A 22562-nucleotide genomic window follows, 5' to 3' on the forward strand; every position below is an offset into this window, starting at 1 on the left:
TACGTCTTTCTTTTTATGACTAGCCCAAAGACCGTTGCCAATTACTGTAGAATTTGAGATACTGTATAATCACATATTTATCTATCTGATTTCACAGTCCAGTGCATCATTATTTGAAATCAAGTACCACTACTTTCCTTCAGAGTTATTTCCATGTAAGTGTACATAGGATTGCAATCTGACTGTGACACTCTTCTTACTTGTCCTATAAAGCTCTTTGTAGTTTGATACCTTTCCTACATTTCTTAAGGTTTTCAGCATTGTTGGAGAGAATTTCCTCTCCTTTCCCATTAAGATGAAAGTACAGATTTTGCTTTAAGTGCAGTGACTAAGAGCATTGCCTCTTGTTACTTAGTAAGTATCCAAAAAGTTCTGGCCTATTCAAAATTCCATGAATGCTTATGGGAGTGTTCACTGCCTTGTCAATTCGAAATAATTTATTACAACTGAAAAATCCAAATCACTAGGGTGGGAGAGGATAGATGAAACGAAAACAAGTAACAATTAGAACAGCTGAGAGAGACTCTTTCCCCATATTTCTGGCCAGGAATACAACTAAATGTTTAGCCTGAAAGCATATACTATAAAATTGCAATTGTTCAACATTGTAGTCATAAAAAAAATCATAGTTCTCTTCCCACCCCCAAATTGGCAGTCTCCCAATAAAAGAACTACAGCATCTTTACCACAATTGGACTCATATGTGCACTTAGCAACTTTTCTGTTTTTAGTTTTGGTTTTCAGTCTGCAGAAATAGACGTACTTCTTTCAAGCATCTTTGAATGTCTCATGGTAAATAATGAATGCAAGTAGATCGATAATATAAATAAATACTCCCTAGGCAACCATAGAAAAGGTATATTGTTCCCTCATATCCAAAAGGAAAATTATTGGCCAGGTGGGCTGATTCCAAATTCAGTTTAGATCAATTATGTCTAAGTTTGTTCCACTGATCTTGCTCCGTTAGTACTTAACAGAAGTGTTGCTCTTCCTAAATGAGATTCTCGCACTTGCTATCAATAAAGCAATAGTGGCACATATGGTGGGGCAGAGCCGCCCTCCTGTTGCTGCTGCTTACCCAGGCTGGGGCAGGGTGGCCATGCAGCCCCAACTTTGCCTTGCTTCAACAGCAGAAACACCAGTCTTGGGACGGTGGCTACACCCCATCCCACTCCCCACTGCTGCTGTAAAAGGAGCACAATGCACTTGCATTTCCTAACTTGAGATGTTTTGGACTACAACTCCCATTATCCCTGATCATTGGCCATTCTGGCTCAGGCTGTTGGGAGTTGTAGTCCGAAGTGTCTGGTTGGTCTCAGGTTGGGGAATGCTATACTATAGTCCTACTCACCTATGAGGAAGCTTGCTAGTCACTCAAAACTGAGAGATGGCCATTGAAGGAGGAAACTGTTGTTTGCTTGTGCAAGTGGTTCACATGTAGTCGCAGTCCCTTCCTGCTTCCATCTCAAAGCTTACTTGTAACTCATATTTAAAGGTCAGCAGCAGATAAGCTGTGGAAATAGGCTTCTGCTGTGTGAACATGTTTGTGTTGGGTTTTTTTTAAAGTTTCAGATAAAATGCTTTACATGTACAAATTAATGTGTGAAGCAGCCCTAATTGTGAGTGATCTAGAAGGTTCTCTGCTAATATTAAGCCAGGAACCGGCACTCAGAATTGTGTCTTTATGTGAATCAATCAAATAACAGCTACCAATAAATATAACTGTTTTATGGGACCTAACAGAAGATAGGAATTTTAATGTGAGTGCTGCAGTTCATTTGTACGTGGTAGGAAATGTATTACTGTATTTTTCGCTCTATAACACGCACCTGACCATAACACGCACATCGTTTTTAGAGGAGGAAAACAAGGGAAAAAACATTCTGAATGAAACAGTGGATGTATCATTTTTGTGCTTCATGCTGTGGCCACAGACATGTGATCTGATGGTGAATTTGGGCTGACCCAATGCAAAGATCCTGAGGATCCATGTAGATCCATGCTTTTTAACCACGTTTTTGCACCATTGCAGCCCCAGGCAACAGTGGGTGTGTGATTTTTGGGGGGCAGCCTGTAGCCATGGACATGCTATGTGCTCTGATGGTGAATTTGGGGTGACCCAATGCAAAGATCCTGAGGATCAATCAATCAATAGATTTTATTGCGTTAGCCGTGTGGCCATAGCATGATATACATAGAAATAACAACATAAAATGGGGGTGGGGAGATAAAGGTAGATATCGTCCTGGGCGATTGATTGATTGATTGATTGATCCTGAGGATCCATGTGGATCCATGGTTTTTAACCACATTTTAAGTGGGGAGGGAAGGAAAAACACAGAATGGACAAGGAGCAGGAGAGGGGTGTGCAGAGAAGCAGCTGGCTAAGAATGCAGGAGAGGGGTATAACGGGAGGGAGGAAAGGAAGGCAAAAGTTTTCCCTCACCAAGCCAGCCAGCTCCTGCGTGCTCTCTCTCTCTCTCTCTCTCTCTCCCTCCTGCATGTTTTCACGGAGAGGAATTAGAATGAAGGACGATCCTTTCCTTTCCTCTCTGCTTGCCTGGAGGGGAGGGGCTTTCCCTGCTCTTTGTTCCGTTTGAGCAAACACAGCAAGGAAACAGAGGAGGGTGGGCAGTAAGACCCTGAGGCAGAATGCAGGAAAGCAGCCGCTTCCTCTTTTCAGGTTTCCCTTCTCCGAGACGCGCGATTTGATTTTTGCCTGATTTTTTTTGCCATTTGGCTCCAGGGACCACACATTCGCTCAATAACACACACAGACATTTCCCCTTCCTTTTTAGGAGAAAAAATCTGCGTGTTATAGAGGGAAAAATACGGTATCTCCTTCTGAATGGTGTTTTACTGAGTCAAATGATAAACTATATTTGCAACAAACAAAATAAAAATAATGCTGTGATTTACAGAGCAAACTGGGGGAAATGTTGCTACTATGCTTTTTTCATGCATGTCAGTTGCATAAATATGTGCTCTGCAGTCAGCCAGCCAGACAGATTTACTCTGCCAACATGAAAGGAATAAAATAGTCTGTCACAGTAAACTGCTTTTAAATAAGTGAATGGTCATTGCAACCAATGAAAACTGGAATAAAGGAATGGATGCCGAAGAGCTGTCTCTTGCTTTCGTCCATGTCTGATTTCAGAGGAAATAACTATTCTCTTTTAATGAAAAAAATTGTATTAATTTTTAACTCGTGTACTAATTTGTCTTTTTCCAAACACTTGAGAGAAATCTGTCTGCAACTAGAAATGTATCTTTGGGTGAGATAGCTTAGGAAGAAGAGACAGGCAGAAGGACATTGCCATTTATTTTAAGTCATGTAATGGGCTCCTGTTAGTAATGCTGTTAGTGTTGTTGGTTGTCAGGTGTGGTTCTGCGTTTCCCTCACCCATGAAATCAAGCAATACCCCCCCCCTCCGTGTTTCTGAAATGCATTGACGATATTCAGGAGGAAGAGAGCAAAAGGAATGAGCTGTCTTGCTCACATCCCCCTGTGACTCTTTCCTTTCCACTCCCACAGGACAGTTCAGGCAGCATGGAGGTATATTGCCACATCTACCAAGATTGGCTCAAGTGTGAAGAGCAGCTAAGTGAGAGGAGAATTCTTCCTCTTCACTGCTGCCCTTCTCACCCCTCCTCTCTCTCTCTCTGCAGCATCCTGTTCTTCCTCTTGCTTGGCAGTTTCAGAATATGCCAGGAAGGAATGAAGTAGCTCCTTTCATAAAAGCAGACTTGTCCCAGGATGCCACCAGTTCCAGTATCTATTGTGTTTTCTTTCATTTATGCAAGAAGAATGCTATGAAATGATACTTTCTAATAGGGCAAACAGTTCTGAAAGGAAGGAATTAGTGAAATAAAATGCCAGTCATAAATTATGAGTCTTTAATTATGATGTTTGCTGTAGCATTATAGTTATTGCCAGTTAATTATGATACTGGTGCCCCTGGACTTTTAATTTTTCACAATTCCTTTGTAAGCATTCCTGTATGTAGTGGCATAAGGAACATTTTACCTGTGTTTATATGTACCCATATGGCCTTGCACAGAGGACAGTGTCAAAATCTGGAAGTAGAATATGGAAATCATGAGCTTGAGACAAGGGAGAGTTGTCTCTGTCCAACCTACACTCATTCACAAATGCTTGGTAGCTCTTGACAGTGTATGTAGTGCAATCTACCTGACCCTCACAAGAATTGAATGGAGAGGATCATGAGGATTATTATTAATTGACTTTATTTACCACCCTATACCCAGAGGTATAGGGCAGTTCACAGATTACCACATTATGATTACTGGGCCGTGCTGGCTTGAGTTTAGTCCATGAGCCCTTTATAAGCAATGACCTCAAACCTCTCTCTATACCTAACATGACCCCTTTCTCTGTGGGGCATGATTTATTAAATATTCATGAATGAAAAGTCAAGGCTATAAAATGTTCTGCATTAGAGGTGTTTATAAATGATTGATAAGCCCATTTGCTGCTGCAGTTTCAAGGATTAAACACCAGTGTACACAGCCTTGATATTTCTTGTATGCTTACATCTCTTTGAACTAGCATAGAGCCTGCGAGGAGACATAGGACCCATTGAATAAAAGGCTGCAAGCTTTCGGCTGAATCCTCTGTCTCCTCACAGGTTCTGTGGCAGCCCAAGTTGAGAAATGAGTCACTATTGTATGGGAGCTAGTGCTGTTGCCTCCCGGCCCTTGTGCCATTGCAGTAATGCCTTTCAGGAGACAGTGGGCAGAGTGCAGTGCTGTTTTCCCTTCTTCCTTCCCTATACCTCTTGTCTGCTTCTAACAACTTATGATATTCAGTTTTGATGTTTGCACAGCTCACAAGGCAGCCCTTGGTGATGAGTGCGTGGATGCAACTTACAGACTACTGCGCCTAACTTGGCACAATATGTATGGGAAACATGCTTATGCGATGTGTTTTGTATTTCCTCACTGTGCTTGCATAGCAAGGGCTTGGACATCTAGTAGTTCTGTTCCCGTGCATCTTGCTTACATTTTTTAAAAAATGCCAGTGTACACTATATGATCTGCAGTTGATGGCCAGATGTGGAAAAGGTTTCACTTAAATTTGTTGCTTGAGATTTGTTTTCTTACTTGCTTTTTTAATGTACTAATTCCTGCTGTTACACGGGGCATCCAGTAGTCTGGTCCCCCATCCAAAGTTCTGATCAAATCCACACCTGCTTAGGTTCAACAGTGTACTTCAGCCTCAAGTACTCCCAGACCATGAATTGGGTCTTGCTTGAGATCTGTTTTCCCATGGAAACCATAAAACAATGTAAGCAGTGTTTAAACTGCCAGGAGAGGAAGTGAAGCTTAAGTCGCTCCCTTCCCTTGTGAAAGCAAAAGTTACAGAGAGGCGTGCCAACAGTTACTCTGCTAATGGAAAAAAAGTTTGTTTCTATCAAGTATCTTGTCAGTATTTCAAGTGCTTAAAAATTACAAGAAACCTTTGTTTTTATATAATGGTACGGATACTCTTAAAATACAAGCAATGTCCTTTGCTGGCTGATTGGGTCCTCACATTTTGCCATTAGGTGTAAATAGCATGATAAAAGATCATTTATCTGAGTTGAGAATTTTTTCAGCAAAGATTTTGCATGGCTGTTATGTTGCCTGTGGGAATCTGAGGTGCTGAACGAAGAGGAATCCTGCAAAAGAAGCAACATATGTCTTAAGATGCATCTCCAAAACAGAAATATTTTCTTTATGCTGATCTTAACTCCCAGCAACCCCTTCTCCAATTCAAAAAGCAAGCATGTGAATGGAGAATGGAATCCTGGTCTCAAATCCTGCCTGCTTTAGCCAAGGACTAAGCTTTGGACAAGTCACTGTCCCTTAGTCGCAGTTTCACAACTAAATATATAGTAAACTATTGAACTACTTTTGGAAGAGTTTGATCAAGACTAAACATGATAATTACTGTGGATCCCCGTGAAAATAAAAATAAAAATTATAGAACTGTTGATTAAGCAGCCCTGATCAAGATGGCTCTGGTTTTTGGAGTTCACAGGATGATTTGAGGGAGCTGGTAGGAAGTTTCCCTAATAAAAGTTTCTCTGATCTGTTCAAAGGGTATATTGATTATCTACTAGTGGTTACATAATATGTTAGTTATCTAGTGGCATTAAGTGCTCAAACTGTAATTGGCCGGTATAGTTTGAATGATAGTAGCAAGGTAAGATGGTAAGAAGGCAGATGAATGATGTGAGAGCAGGAAAGTAGAGTATCCTGATGTCGGGTGGAATTCCATGGAGAAAAGCAAAAAGCTTGTAGCCAGATTTCTTCCTTCCAGCTAATGCACTTGGTTCAGGAGACTATTCTCCTGGCAGCATATTGTATTGATTTTTAGGTTGGAGACCGCAAGTCTCTAGGATTCTGTAACAGAAGACTGCAATTAGTTGGAAAACGAGCTGGCTGTAAATCAAAAATGTCTTTGTAGACCAACCTGCTCATTTTGGATTAGATTGAATTTATAGATGCCTCCCATTTCTTGCATTGCTTTTAAGTGTTGCTAAGTAACGGAGCATTAAAGAGAATTATACAAATGTATGTCTGCGTGTCATATTTAAGGCTACCAAGGCATTTTTTTAAGGCATAGAAGAGAAATAGAAAATAATTTGACTTGCTATAAGCCTAATCAAATATTGATAGTTTAGTGGGAGATTTTGAAAACATAGAGATTGATCAGGTTGGGTTGGACATCCAGCATTCATTTGTGCCTCTTGGAAAATCTTCCTTTTCTGTGTCTAAATGTAAAATAGAAATAAAAAGAAATATATAGATTTGTTCTTCTCCATATACTTGATGTGAGGCATAGACAATAAAGGGCCTCAAATTTGGGGCATGACTCAGCCAAAGTTAAGTACTTTGAAGTCCCACTGAGTTAAGTAAAAACAATAGAGTTGTGACACCTTAAGGTAAAGGGACCCCTGACCATTAGGTCCAGTCATGACCGACTCTGGGGTTGCGGCGCTCATCTCGCTTTATTGGCCGAGGGAGCCGGCGTACAGCTTCCGGGTCATGTGGCCAGCATGACTAAGCCGCTTCTGGCGAGCCAGAGCAGCACACGGAAACGCCGTTTACCTTCCCGCCGGAGCGGTACCTATTTATCTACTTGCACTTTGATGTGCTTTCGAACTGCTAGGTTGGCAGGAGCAGGGACTGAGCAACGGGAGCTCACCCCGTCGCGGGGATTCGAACCGCCGACCTTCTGATTAGCAAGTCCTAGGCTCTGTGGTTTAACCCACAGACTAACAAATTCCTTATGTCACAATAAATTTCAGTGAAGGATATTTAACATGTGCTTAAGGTCCCCATGAAAATTGGGTTTACGCTTTTGTCATTGAAAACATCCCAAAAAACCCTCATGTCAAACTTGCCCTCCGGATAAATGCTCTCTTTGAGTGGAAGTAGATGAGCACAAAAGTCTCGGCCACTCATTTGGCTTGATGTCTGATTCAGGGCTCTTCAACAGTCAGTATATGACCACCCCCCCAATACTCAGTGCATGTGAGGTGTGATGCCAATGATCCTTTGGTTTGCCACTAATAAATTTTGCAGCCAGCAATGTCTGGGAGAGTTATAATATATAATATTCAGAAGGCCCACTAAAATAGTTGCTATGGATGAGCAAGCCTAGTTGAGCAGGAACATTTAATACCCATGCCCAGTTCTCAGCTTGGATGTGAAGCTGCAGAATCCCAGGGCTAGCATATAATAAGGTAAGCTCCACTTTACTTTAGACTCAAGGTTTGCCACATAGTACCAGAATATTAAGCAGGCAGACCTATTAAATGTCCTAATTTTGTTTCCCAAGTCTAGATCATGTAGGACTCCCACACTTTGTTTAGTGTTTACAAAGCCATGTCACTGGTATTGACTAAATATTTATTTGTCACTACAGTTGTCTCTACAACAGACTAGTTAGGTGGCGTCTCACTGGAAGAGTAGTTGATGTAATTGAAGGTTTACGGTTACAACAACTCCAGGCACCTTAATGCAGCAAGATTAATTTCACAGTTTTCTGAAGTTGGAACACCCCTCAAGTGAAAAAAGCCTCTAATCCTTAGGATAATCCATTGGCTTTCTGCACTTACAGCTAATGAACTTGCGGTTTTTGTTCTCTTAACTTGACAGTAAATTCATTAGGAGTTCAGGGTTATATTGGGTCATTACAATTTCGTTGGGGGGAGGGGGAGAATTTCCAGTCTTAAAACCAGTGCCCAGTTTCTAGAGCACACACGTCAGAGCAAATAGGAATGCTTTTAACACATGATCACACCTTGTCAATGAGAACCATATTAGGGATTTGTATTATTTAAATTTTTCTACAAGAAGTGGAAACTTCTGTGGACAGATCAGAACAGAGAGCAAGTGTTTAGCAAATGTGAATTTTATTGTGTATTTTGAGCAATTGTGATTATACATAAGAATAGTAAATGCACTTGAGGGTGGTTCTTGCAATATTTCATACATTGAACCAAAGTGTTAAAGTGACTGCCTTTATTTCAAGGGTCAGATGAGGGAGGGGAAACTGATCTCTTCTTTCTAAGCAAAGGTCAAGTTCTTCATCAGGAGACTAACAATTTTTTGCTTTGGTTTCCATGTTCCTTGGGCTCTGGCTATTAAATAAAGACTAGCATCCCACTGAAAGCAATTTGGAACATAGATTAGAGAAGGTCAGCAGAAACACACTTTTACAAGAGAACAGATATTACTCAATTTTAAAATCTGTATAACCTATTGCATGGTAGCTGCCTGCATGTTTTGTGTGGTCTGCAGGTGTATTTACTCTGCAGACCGGGGGAAAGCTCTCATGAATGAAATACAGAGCAGCATGTTAAACCCATTTTTATGTATAAAGGTTTGTTTCTCTCAGTGTTCTGTTGTTGCCTCTAGATATTAAATCCACACTTGTGTGTACCAGTGGATAGTTCAGGGTAATACAGTGGTGCCTCGCAAGACGAAAAGAATCCGTTCCGCGAGTCTCTTCGTCTTGCGGTTTTTCCGTCTTGCGAAGCAAGCCCATTAGCGGCTTAGTGCTATTAGCGGCTTAGCGGATCAGCTGATACGCGGCTTAGCGGATCAGCTGATAAGCGGCTTAGCGGACCAGCTGTTAAGCGGCTTAGCGGATCAGCTGTTAAGCGGCTTAGCGGATCAGCTGATAAGTGGCTTAGCAGCTTGGGAAAAAGGGGGACGGAAAAAAACCCTTCAGGAACTAACTCGCAAGACATTTTCGTCTTGCGAAGCAAGCCCAGAGGAAATTTGTTTTGCGAAGCACCTCCAAAACGGAAAACCCTTTCGTCTAGCGGGTTTTCCGTCTTGCGAGGCATTCGTCTTGCGGGGCACCACTGTAGTTGATAACTTTAACATATATGGCACATATCATGTTATCTCTTCTCTGTACAGTGGTACCTCGGGTTAAGAACTTAATTCGTTCTGGAGGTCCGTTCTTAACCTGAAACTGTTCTTAACCTGAAGCACCACTTTAGCTAATGGGGCCTCCTGCAGCCGCTGTGCCACTGCTGCACGATTTCTGTTCTCATCCTGAAGCAAAGTTCTTAACCCGAGGTAATATTTCAGGGTTAGTGGAGTCTGTAACCTGAAGCGTATGTAACCTGAAGCGTATGTAACCCGAAGTACCAATGTACTTTATGTAAGGAGCTGCATTAAGAGAACTGAAAACCACACAGAAATGTGATTATTAGCACCCTCCCTTTGATTGGAGACCTACAGGGAAATATTTTTTAAAAAACAATACTTGAAATTCATTGCTTCTTTCCTTTCTGCACCTCTTCTCATTAACAGCCTCTTCTGACTTTATGCTCTGTATGCTTTTTTATCATTTTCTCTTAATTGTGTTTTTAACTCTGTGGAATTCCAAAGTGACTGCAATCTAGTAAAGAAATATGTTGCTGCTTTTGTTTCATATCAAGGCCTTTGGGTTGTTTGGCATATGTGCCTCTAGTGATATATCAGAATTTTAGCAGTGGCAAGAACCATTAATTAAGTATACAATGAATTAAGATTCCATTGGAAGGATGAATGCTAATGATGTTACCTCGTTGGAAGCCATTCACTCGATAGAAGGAGGGGAATGAGCATAACTAAATGCAGAGCTGGTGTCCAGGCTCCCATCCCAGTGAGCTTCATGACTGGGGATTTGAACCCTGATCTCCCAGGTCCTAGTCCAACCACACCACCACACTGGCTTCCTAGAATATTTCTGCTATGGAGCAGCTATATAAATTAAGTAGGTAAATAAATATGGGGAAAGCAAAATGTCAGAGAAGGATCTGAAATATTTTCTTAGAAGCTTGAATTTGTTTTATTCTGCATTTTTTAAATTTGATTTTTTTTAATGTGTTGTAAACCGCTTTGAGATTTTTTACTTATAAAGTGGTATAGAGAAGATGATGATATACTCCCACAATAAGGTTCCTAGATGTTCTGTTGATTCCAGCATTGCAGGGGGTTGGGCTAGATGACCCTTAGGGGTACCTATCAGCTCTACAGTCCTGTGATTCTATGACCGTAACCTAGGTTTAAGGTGGCATTTGGTGATTAACTTATATATCTGAGTTTCTAACCCCCACTCCTCCACCCAATTTTTAACTATTTAACCTTTCCTCCCGCCTCTCTCTCTCCCCTCCTGTGCCCGAGTTTACCCATTCAAACCTGATCCCTATGACACTGCGAGACTCACGACAGCTGGATATTTCATTTGAAGGCATTTCAATAAGATAAGGTGTCGGTTTTGACATGTTCATAGTACAGTACTTGATGTGTGGAGCACTTTAGAGTCGTCACCCTTACAACGGCAGAGGGTCATTATCCACTAGTCATCACTGGGTTAAAATTCTTACACTGTCCAAGTCCAGACACTAGGCTATATAAAGCAGTGGAATTCTTGATGCCAGCTAATGTTCTCCTAATAAAATTTGAGTTGAAATTGGATTTACATAGTTTTATAACAAGATTGGCAAAACCAGCTATGACTTGTTTTCTTGTCCTCTGCAGCAAAGCTTATAAATGGTCAGCACTTTCAGTGCTTATGCACTTCGTATGTTTTATTATGTTAATTGCTTAAAAATAAATAAATTAAGGTTTCAGCATTTTAAGGAGATGCTTGATGCTCTGTGAATGTTTCATCAGTGTGTGGAGGCAAATTATTACTAGTTCCAGCAATTCATTAGTGTAAGTGGGGACAGAAACAAGTCCCAGATCTTGATCTGGATTACTTTATTTACTGTTTTCAAATATCAAATTAAAATTGTTCCCTTATTTTGAGGAATTCTACCTCAGTACTAGCCCAGCGTCAGTGCAGTACAGATGGTACAGTCATGCTACATTTAGGTGAAAGGCTTGCAAATTTCAGGCTTGTCGAGTCTGCTTTGTTTTTTTAGTAGAATCCTGAGGTCTACCACTCAGAATCAGCTGCACAGTAGTGGGTCAGGGGGACAGATATGGCCTCAGAATTAAGAAACAGTTTGTCTCTGAGCAGGAAACTAATTCTACGCTCAGCTGAGGAATTAGTTTTCAGTACTGGAACTGAACTCACATTCCAGTCATACAGACATCTGACCCTAGTTTCTTGACAGCTTTCCTCGTGTCAGAAATCGAGTTTGAGGGAGGAAGGAGCCTTTTTGCTATTGCCATTCTTAAATTTTTGGGAGTAATACACACTTGCTAATCTACGCGTGGATGGCAATCTGCCTTCTGCCTGCCCCCTGTATATAGAGATGCAGTCAGCTGTCCTGAAACTAAGCAGGTCTTGGTCTAATCAGTGTCTGGATGGAAGGCTGAGAACTTAGATATGCTGCCTTGAATCCACCAAAGAAGAAAAATGCAATGTGTGCACTCTCTCTCTCTCTCTCACGCAGTATATATAAGCACACTTTGTGGTACTCATGGAGACAATAATTAATGTATTTCACCTGAAACACACTAGCATCGGAAGTGTTACAGGCTCTCTCTGTTTATGACCATAACAGTCTTATACTAGCTTATTTTATTTTTAATGGAAGTGTGCGCTCAAACTGAAGGAAAATGTGTGTATGTGCACACGTGTATTGCTTAACAGCATAAACACCAGAATACTTTTTTAAAAAAACTCCATATTTACCTATAGAATAGTTAATTCTCTTAAATATATAACATAAATATATTTACATTTCTACCAACAATTTGGTACTTTAAAATCTCAGTCCTTCTTTCTTTAAGCTTCTTAGTTTGGTTTATCAACCCATTTTCATACTCTTTTGTTGCCATAACAAAACCTTGAGACTCAGTACCCACATACCTCTCTTCCTGATGGATGATATAAAATACTGTCTGTGAGGCTTCTAAAAATCACTAGGGTGTGGGCGTGTTTGTGTATCTGTGTGTGTTGATGTGTATCGGTGTGCACGTGCTAGGTTTCACATTTCATCCCAGTAGCATTGCTCTGGTCAGATACCATTGCAAATGGGATTTGCTGTTACTATTAGGTGACACATAAAAACACATAAGAAGCTGCAGTGCGCAAAATAGCTCCCTGTATGTTTTCTATCTTGTCCTTCCCCTTCCCCTAGGGGTCCAGAACACTTTAAATCATTAATGTCAGTAAACTAGCCTGAAATAGCTTATTTTAGTGAACTTGGTGCAGGAGGCTGAATACATTTAAGTACCTCTGGATAGGTTATCTGAGTAGGTGGTTTTGTATTTGTATTTGATATTTTCTCTCCTTTCTTCTGTAGCTGCTTATGTATTTATAGCTTACCTAGTTGATTTCTGTTAAAATGCACCGAACTCAAAATTAATTTTAGGGATGCCTGTCCTAAGGAAATACATAATTACTAGGAAGCAAGCCCTGTTGAGCTCTGTGAGACTTACCTCTGAGTAAATATGTTTAGTATTGCACTGCATGAGAACTTCACCACTCTCACTTTCCTTAAAAATTAATGACATGAAATTTAATTTTATTATTAGTAATAACATTTGAACATAGTACAGTTGTACCTCGGGTTACATACGCTTCAGGTTACAAGCACTTCAGATTACAGACTCCGCTAACCCAGAAATAGTACCTCAGGTTAAGAACTTTGCTTCAGGATGAGAACAGAAATCGTGCAGCAGCAGGAGGCCCCATTAGCTAAAGTGGTGCTTCAGGTTAAGAACAGTTTCAGGTTAAGAACGGACCTCCGGAACGAATTAAGTTCTTAACCTGAGGTACCACTGTATTCTCTTGTTATCTTATAGTATAGAAGAATAAAAGAATAAAAATAAAGCTAATATAGATACAAAGTAAACAATAATAAAAACTTTCCACAGCCCCAAAGTTAAATAAAGATATAAAAACTGAGACCAGACTTCATGAGTTGTCTAAAAATAACAACCTAACAGAAAAGTCTTCACTTGGAGCTGATAAGACCCCAAGGATGGCATTAGACATACCTTTTTGGGAATAATGTTGCATTACTAGTAGTGTACTACTGCTGAAAAGGCTTTCTGCCTGGTTTGTTACCAGCCTCACTTCTTTCAGTGGAGGCACTTTAAACATGGTCAGCAGCTTCTCAGACCGAATAGGATAGAAGGTTTGAATTATCTCACATTTTGAGCATTCAGAACCAGCATGTCAAGGAAAGGCTAGCATAGGCTAGAACCCTGGTGTGCTAGTTTGAATATGCAATAGAGGTTTTTTTAGTTTCTGTTTTTTAAGATGTGGGGAGCATTCAAACATTTAAACCAGGCACCCCCAAACTCAGCCCTCCAGTTGTTTTGGGACTACAATTCCCATCATCCCTGACCACTGGTCCTGTTAGCTAGGGATGATAGGAGTTGTAGTCCCAAAACATCTGGAAGGCTGAGTTTGGGGGTACCTGATTAAAACCCATACCTGCAGTCTAAAGTGGTCATCCAGTAACAGCTATCACGTGAGGCTGGCGAATGGTGTTCAGCGTGTATCAGAAATGTAAGATATGTGATGTTTGAGGCTATTGGTGAACTTAACAGTAGAGGGTAGGAAAAACACACAGGATTTTAATAATAATAATATAATAAATTAATTTGTAACAAGCTTTCAAAAAATCTGATTGCTGTAAATAGATTTTAAAACAAGCAAGTCCAGACTTGCAGTCAAATAGACACAATACAAAGGAGAAAAAGAATGGTGAAGGAAGAGAAAACCAAACTAATTCTTAAAGTTACATACTAGATCTTATCTAGCTGGAATGGCCATATGAGACAGGAGGAGGCAAAATGGCAGTTAGCCCCAGCTGATCTGATGGAGTGTGATTTACTGTGTCCTTTTCCTCTGATGCAGCCATATTGAAAATTGTGCTGGCTTATATCTATGTCTCATTCCTGACTCAGAGGAAAACATCAGGAGGGTAGGTGAACACATATAATTGACTTCTGCTGAATGTGACGAAGATTAAGAGTGCTGTTATAGGCGCCATCGTACAAAGAACATTGAGGGGGCCCAACGTGATGTCCTGTGTGATGGCGCACAATGTCCCTATATTGTTCCGCGCTAGGCCTGTGCCTATGGCTACTATATATGTTTCCCCCCTAAAACAGAGTAGTATTAGGTCGAGCACTAATGAAAGTCAAGAAAGCTTTCATTAGTAACCTCCTTGTGTCCGTTTAGACAGGTTTTTTCCTGGAATTGCTAACAAATAGTACACTTTCCATTAAATTTGTGAACTGTAGAATTACCAAAAAAAGGTAACAGTTTCCATTTAAAGTGCTGTGTATATGTACAGTTATATTTTATACATTGCTTTTAGTAAAATCTGATTCTTAACTTTATCCAGGCTGCTGCCTCTGTTCCTAGCCTTTCTTAGGAACTAATGTTTTAGCGAAACATTGGGCATTCTGGAAGGGTTTATTTGGCAGAGATTATTGTTCCTGGCCTTCATTGTATCTTGTATAGTGTTAAGCAATGCTTGGGTGGTGAAGAACAATATTGCTGTTTCATAACAACTTTTAATAAGAATGTAAGTCTCTACATCGCTGGAGAGGAAAAATAAAAAGAACCCCCTGAGAAGTTATATCATCAGCAGTATGAAAACGTATGGGTATATGAAGGATAAAACAGGCCCATTAAATTTCATTATCTAGGGGAAAATAGACAGGCAATGTGTTGTAGAAACTTATAGAAGATTAGACTCTTGTGTAGCCTATGGAGCTTGCAGCCTTGAATTTAAGTTTTATTGCCAGTATTTTAATCAAATGAAAATGTCAGGTTATACTGCCGCCCATAATAAAGGTGTATAAATAATATTGGGATTTCAGTTTACCATCTGGCTTTATAGGCAATTACTTTTTATCCTGTGCCCTAAAATGTGTGGTTTCACATCAGGAAACATACAACAGTGAGCACACTGCCTAAGAATTTTGGAATTTCCATCTTGGCTTTGAGTTGGCTTGTTTCAAACAAGCCATAGTTGACATCAGTCACAATGATACCTGGGTGTTAACGGTTGGTTTGGATGACACAATAAGCTGTAGTTAAACAAAAACAAGTGAAAGTTTTCACCTATGTCAGAAGAAGAGGGGGGTGTAAGAACTTGTGGTTTCTAGGCATCATGTTAAATTCAAGAATAATGTGTATGCCTTAGTTGTGCAAATAATCCTACACTTATTTTCTGTTCCACCAGGCCTTTGGTCAGGGCGCAGCCTGACCCCCTCCTCTGGCAATCTGCACAGAATTTTGCTTAATGGTTGCCATTAATTTGATTTTAATTAATTTTTATAATGAAAGGTTTTTAGAATGTTGGATTATTTTGATTGTTGTTAGCCGCCCTGAGCCCAGCTTTGGCTGGGGAGGGCGGGGTATAAATAAAATTTATTATTATTATTATTATTATTATTATTATTATTATTTATTATTTATTTTGGTACTGGGTTGCTTCCAGTTATTTTGGTACTGGGGACTTGATACTGCATATGGATTTTTCATATCTGGTTTGGATGTGTGCACAAATATGCTTCTACACATTCCATTTCTTCATTTGTGCATATTCATTGTTCATCCTTTTGCCATTCACACCAGTGGGTGGAGCTTGGTTGAATAGATCTGTGCTCTGGTGTGTTTTGTCTTTCCCCTTCAGTCACTTGTCTTTTGCGCTTCACTGACCTTTCCACTCTGAGCATGTGCACAGACATTTCTGTACCCATATGAAACCAGCTTTAGAAGAATCCCATTGAAAGTGTGCAGGAGCTATAAGAACATATGTTACCAGCCCTTAATTGTGTTTCACCATAGGCAAATTTTTTTTTTGGGGGGGGGGGGAATATCCATTTCTACCTGGCCTTTAAAAAATAATAACACTGAGATCTTGCACAAGTATCATAGCTATATTGCTCTGTTTGATTTGTCATGAATGTGTTTGGGTGACACTATCCTCCCTCCAGTGAAAAGTACCCCATAACCATTAACAAATCAACCATGCACCCCCCCCAAAAGCCACAACAATCCTTTTGCTGTTGCTGTTGTTAGCCAAACGCTGCTGTATGTGTTGTTATTACAATCTGTGTGATAATTATCCTCGTGTATTTTGTGGACATCTTCAGAGAACATCAACTCCTAACTGGGTCATTAACATTTGGATGTGCATTCAGCATGTGGCAACTGGTGGAAATGGGCTTGCTTGTAATGTTTAGATTGCCAGAACCAAAATGACTAGGTTGTGCTCAGGTGAAGAGAAAATAGAAGGGGTGTCAGAGACCACCCACCAAAGTGACACGTGACAAACCACCCACAAATCAAATAAATGTTTCAACAAGCTTCTACACCAGTTTTGACTGAATAAATCATGGGCCATTTTACTTACTGGGTTTTCTGTCGTAAATAGAAATATGGATTAAATGTTAAAATAAGTACGGTTAGGCATTTGGATAATGACAACACTTTGTCAACATGGCAAAAAAATGGGCATTAGCAACACTGATGCCACAAGAAACTCATTTCTGGAAGCATCCAGTCTGCCTTAAATCTCTGTTTTCAAAAATTCATTGTAACAGTCATGAGATCAGACCTGTGCAGAGTTTGTCTGAGGCCCAGGGCAGGAGTCTTGTTAGAATAAAGTTATAAGCCCAAACAGAAAAACAGCTGGTCCCTGGCTGGGGCCCCCCCGAACATCTTAGCCCTCTGAGGGCCCTCAGCTCTGCATGGACTTGCACGAGATGCTTTATTTAGAATACTAGAATCTTATTTCCTCTCCTTGATCTCCAAGCCCAGGTCATTTTGTATGGGTATGTGAGGTAAAGGTAAAGTTCTAGAATAATCAGCATTATACTTCAGAAGTTGTCCTAAATGCAATTCATCTGGACTAGGTAGCTGCATTTTTCCTCCAAATGAGTTGGAGAGAGAAAAACACAACACATATCCTGCAATCAAAACAAAAAAAATTCCTTCCAGTAGCACCTTAAAGACCAACTAAGTTAGTTCTTGGTATGAGCTTTCGTGTGCATGCACACTTCTTCAGATACACTATTCGTGTGCATGCACACTTCTTCAGATACACTTTCGTGCATGCACATGAAAGCTCATACCAAGAACTAACTTAGTTGGTCTTTAAGGTGCTACTGGAAGGAATTTTTTTTGTTTTGACTATGGCAGACCAACACGGCTACCTATCTGTAACATATCCTGCAGTAATTCACATGGTGAATAGTTTTGTGGTTTGAACTGTTCCCTAATGATAAATTGGGGGTGCAGTAGAGTAACAGCATCACAAATGAAATGTAGTCTGAGAATAATCCCAAAGTTAAATAATGGCCCCACATTGTACGGGAGTTGGATGGTGGATGTGGGGGAGAGTAGGCAAGGTTAAAAGTAGTTAAAAACTGATTTAATGTGGCCTTTTTCCACCAATGTAAGAGGTGATGCTCTCAGTATAAATCTGAATAAACATGTCACCCACACAGTCACCTCACTTACTAGTTTCCTGACACCTCCTTATATTGCTCTCAAATGACATTCTGTCTTGCTGCAGAGCACAATTCATCCATGGCTGTGGATCCTTTTGCTGGCTCATCAGCTATGTGGTGCGCTTACTGGCAAACTGCCCAAATACATTGTTTTACCCTTCATTCTCCCATCACTTAATTTAAGTAACTCTTAAAAAAATTAAACATACTGAAGGGGTTTGAACAACCTGAGCTGAAAGTCAAAGCTAATTTCACATGAAGGGCTTTGTTATTCTCATATTCCTAGAACACAAAAGCTTTATAAATTCAGAATAAAAACTGCTTCTTTGGCTTCATGAGTGTATTGTCAGCTGTTCTCATGCTACTTCTGGATGTTCCTTTTGCGTTGTTACTCCAGCTCTTTAAGTTGTCAACACAACATTATTATGTCATTGCATCTTGGAATTTAATGGAATTGCTACCAAAGCAATGGTGAAAATTTTGAATTCACATTTCTAAATAAGATTGACAGCCCATGTGGCTCTAGGGGTGTAGGGAGATTATTCCAGTGTATTCTAAATTTCAAAAAGAAAAAAAAAGGCAATAGGCACCTAAAAAAACCCCATAAGCATATGGAATGGATTGTTGGGGAATTTGCAGCTGGACTGTTGTGGACTTCATACCCAATAAAGCTCTGTTCTGCTGATTTTGGCCCCAGTATTTTCTGATCAGTCTTGCTGTGTGACCTGACTGTATCCATAGGGAGTAGGGATTTCAGTGAAAATAAAAGTGGATATAGTAAAATACCATATTTTTCCATCTATAAGATGCCCCCATGTATAAAAGGTAAAGGGACCCCTGACCATTAGGTCCAGTCACGAATGACTCTGGGGTTGTGGCGCTCATCTCACTTTACTGGCCTAGGGAGCTCGCGTACAGCTTCTGGGTCATGTGGCCAGCATGACTAAGCCGCTTCTGGCGAACCAGAGCAGCGCACGGAAATGCCGTTTACCTTCCCGCCGGAGCTGTACCTATTTATCTATTTGCACTTTGACATGCTTTCGAATTGCTAGGTTGGCAGGAGCTAGGACCTTGCAACGGGAGCTCATCCCGTCGCGGGGATTCAAACTGCCGACCTTCTGATTGGCAAGCCCTAGGCTCTGTGGTTTAGACCACAGCGCCACCCACATCCGTTCCCCATGTATAAGATCCCCCCTATTTTGGGGGACTCAGATTGTCGCCAGTCCACCCTTGGCACTATCCATGTATAAGACCCCTCCCCCTAATTTTTGACATTATTTTTTAGGGGAAAAACCTAGTCTTATACACGGAAAAATATGGTACTTTCAATTGCATCATACCAGCAAAACAATGGGTTGCATTTTTTCTAGTAATTTATTAAGCTTGTCTTCATTCTGCTCTTGAAGTCTTAACTGTTTCTTGATAATGCAAAATTAGAACTGCAATGAACTATAACCCCAGACAAATTCCCTCAACCTTTGCAAGATTTATCAGCTGTTTCAGAGAATATAGTTGTCTTGATCTAGCAAGGAAGCACTGTGTATATGGAAGCTGGTTTCTAGTTCTGAATCATTGTTTTACATCTTTTATATATCAGGTTCTACGTGTGCAGAAGTATACATTGCACAGGATGAAGTAGCTCGCATTCCCAACTATGGTTCTGTGTGGCATTTGTCACAGTGCTGTAGAATGGTGTTCTGAGCACCTCCTTTTGATTCTAGGTACCCCACATGTGATCACTACCAAAACTGTGACCATGTGTGTGGTAGTGATGCGCAAAGATATCTCCTTAGAGGAGAAGATGAAAAGGGGCCAGAAGAACTGGCATTAAATCCTGGCTGAGACACATAGAATTGTAAATCACATTGTAGACAAACAATGCAAATCGTAAAATTGGGGAATTTCAGGACCACAGCCACAAGGGTTTGAAGAAAGCGTACAGCTAGGATAATTGCAATATTATATTTCTTGCTCTTATTTCTCCCATGTTTTCAGTTCACCGCTGCTTTTGTTGCAAGGTTCACGCAGAAGTTAAAAGAAGTCAAAAATAGAAGATAATTGGACTTACATGTTCAGAGGCAATATGCCTCTGAAATCCTAATTGCGGGGGGACAGACAACAGAGGAGGGCTGATTGTGAACTCCCTGGAAGCATTCATCTGATCCAACAGAGCAGTGCTTATGCTATGCAAGTTGTCATTTTAGCCAAGCAAGTAGGTTAGGGTTCATTCAGACTGTCAGTGTTTCACGGGAGGGATTCAGGCACATTGGAAAACGAGGCTTGCATCCTGATGCAACATATCCACTTTAAGCAATAACAACAACACCCAGAGTTTTTGCAGTTTGGAAAGTGATAGGAAAATGTGTTGAAAAGTGTGGGATGAACAAATGAATTATGGGAAAGGGTATAAACTCCCCACAAGCAAATCAGGATGAATGCAGGGTCAATGTTCATTGTCATATAACCAAATTGGAACAAATGCTCGGTAAAGGCTGGATATAATCTAGCCTCCGCATAAGCTTTGTGCAAGCAGATCAAGATGAGTGCTCAACAAATAGGTTGTCTACAGGGGCTACCAGGAACAGGTCCTACCATGGTGCTGTGTTGTTTCCTAGGCTGAAGAAGTGCAGCACAGTACCATGGCAGCTGCTTTGGCGTCTGTCTTTTGTAGCCTTTAAAAGTTGCCATGTACTGTTTAAAATGGACCCAACTTAGGGCTTATCCACACTTCCTCTTGTCTCGCTGCTTTCCCCTGGGGAAAACCGCTCTCTAGCAGTCAGTCACTGCAAACGGTGACTGTGGGTTTCCTTGGATTGTCGTTTGTTCCAATTTAGAGCAAAAGAGTGGATTTTCCCAGGAAAGGAGCAGAAAGCGTGGGCCAAGTGGAAAGCTGCTCACATCCATTCTTTCTAGTGGCTGTGTGGATGAGCCCTTGGTTATGCTGCTTAATTTTAGTGCATCTTCTCCAAGTAAAACTTGGTCGAATGTCACCCACCGAAAAGCAATGGCACAAGTTAAAAAGAAACCCACACCCAATCTCAGGGTTTGGGACAAGACTGTTTTGCAACAGAAGAAAAATAAAATCTGCAAGCAAATATTTATTTCAAATACAAAAAAAAACTTGTAGACAGTTATAAGTTGGCAGACAACTCCTTGAGTAAAAATGGTTTCACTGTCTTGCTGTGTGTACAGTTCAGTTAGAATGAAACCAGCCAAGTGTGCATTTATGTACTCATTCTTTTCCCAGGGGCATTCGTGTAATTATGGCTGAATAGATGGCAATAACCCAGTAACAGAACTTCTGAACAACGCACATGGCAAACCGCCTTTTATTATTTGTTTGAACAGACAAGATTTGACTGCTGGTGTCCCTATGCTATAAACTAGGAGCACAAGATACTAGCTTTAATTGACTAATCACTGTGGTTAATCAACTAAAACTTTAATTAAATATTAACATTCCATGTTTCACCCTGCTTAATTGTTGGAAATGATGATCATCAGTAAAGATTTCAGGACCTTGGACTCTGAAAGACCCCAGTACCATGTAGGAGACACAGAAGCACAACTCTTCCTTTCCCAGAGTCTTGATTTAAGAAGAAACTTGAAAGATGACCTTTTCTTTCAGTTTGCATGCAAAGCTACCAGAATAGTTTGGCATTCAGAGTGAAACTGCTATGGTTACTCCTCTTACAGGAATAGCCACAGGAAGCTGAAGGTGTCAGTGTTAAGCTGAAGTCAGTGTCAGTACATTTTCTGCAGTGCAATCTTGTGTGTATTTTGCTCAGATGTAAGTCCTATTGAATTCAGTGGGGTTTACTCCCAAGTAAGTGTGCGCAGCATTACAGATGCTGGCATAGGATTACAGCCTTTTGAGTAGATTAATATAGCATTGCACTGTTAAACATTTACCTTCCATAACACAATTGTGTACAGTATGGCTTCAGAATTTACTCCAATTTAGAATGTTCTATAGGCTGAGATCCAGTGAAAAAGAAAATACAGTGGTACCTCGGTTTTCGAACGTAATCCGTTCTGGAAGACAGTTTGACTTCCGAAACATTGGAAAACCGAAACTCAATAGCCGACAGCTAGGCTTCAGGGTCTTGCACTCAGCGGAAGCCGCGTTTCCTGTTCGACTTCCAAGGCACATTCAGAAACTGAAGCAGTTACTTCCGGGTTTTTGGCATTCGAAAACCAAGGTACCACTGTATTAAATATTGTCATTCTTTCCTTCACTGTGATATGTAGCTTTATTTATTAATTTGCAAGTTGTTATAAATATAAAAGGAATTGCCCACTTGTTTCAAAGTCCTCCAAAAGGATCTGTCAACATTTTGGAGTATGTACATTTGTTTGTATATGATTCAGTATGCTAGATACTTCAACAATTTAAACTTTTTAATGACATCTTTGGACTATGGCCATTGTAGTTAAGAGAGATGGCAATGAAATGTCATGTAAGAAGTAACATACTTTTGCAAGTCAAGTACAGTCTGGTCTCTGGAACAGTGTACCTTCCATAACACAATTGTGTACAATATGGCTTTTTAATGACATCTGTAATGACACCTTCCCCGCTCCTTCCTGAGATCTGTGTCCTCTGTGCCACC

The 22562-nt window shown here is 40.4% G+C and overlaps 2 protein-coding genes across 4 annotated transcripts in view; one reads left to right on the forward strand and one right to left on the reverse strand.

Moving 5' to 3' along the window:
- Positions 1 to 22562, forward strand: part of CEP85L (centrosomal protein 85L) — a 97499-nt gene that overhangs the window by 16792 nt on the left and 58145 nt on the right. The window lies entirely within an intron of this gene.
- The window catches only part of PLN (phospholamban), a 32175-nt gene continuing 15023 nt past the window's right edge, over positions 5411 to 22562 (reverse strand). Inside the window, exon 3 of the transcript XR_013392269.1 lies at positions 5411 to 5681. The gene's annotated coding sequence lies outside the window, so the exon portion shown is untranslated. The remainder of the gene's footprint in view (positions 5682 to 22562) is intronic.

Source organism: Podarcis muralis, chromosome 3 (assembly GCF_964188315.1).
Source record: "Podarcis muralis chromosome 3, rPodMur119.hap1.1, whole genome shotgun sequence".
In the NCBI taxonomy this organism is placed as follows: domain Eukaryota; kingdom Metazoa; phylum Chordata; class Lepidosauria; order Squamata; family Lacertidae; genus Podarcis; species Podarcis muralis.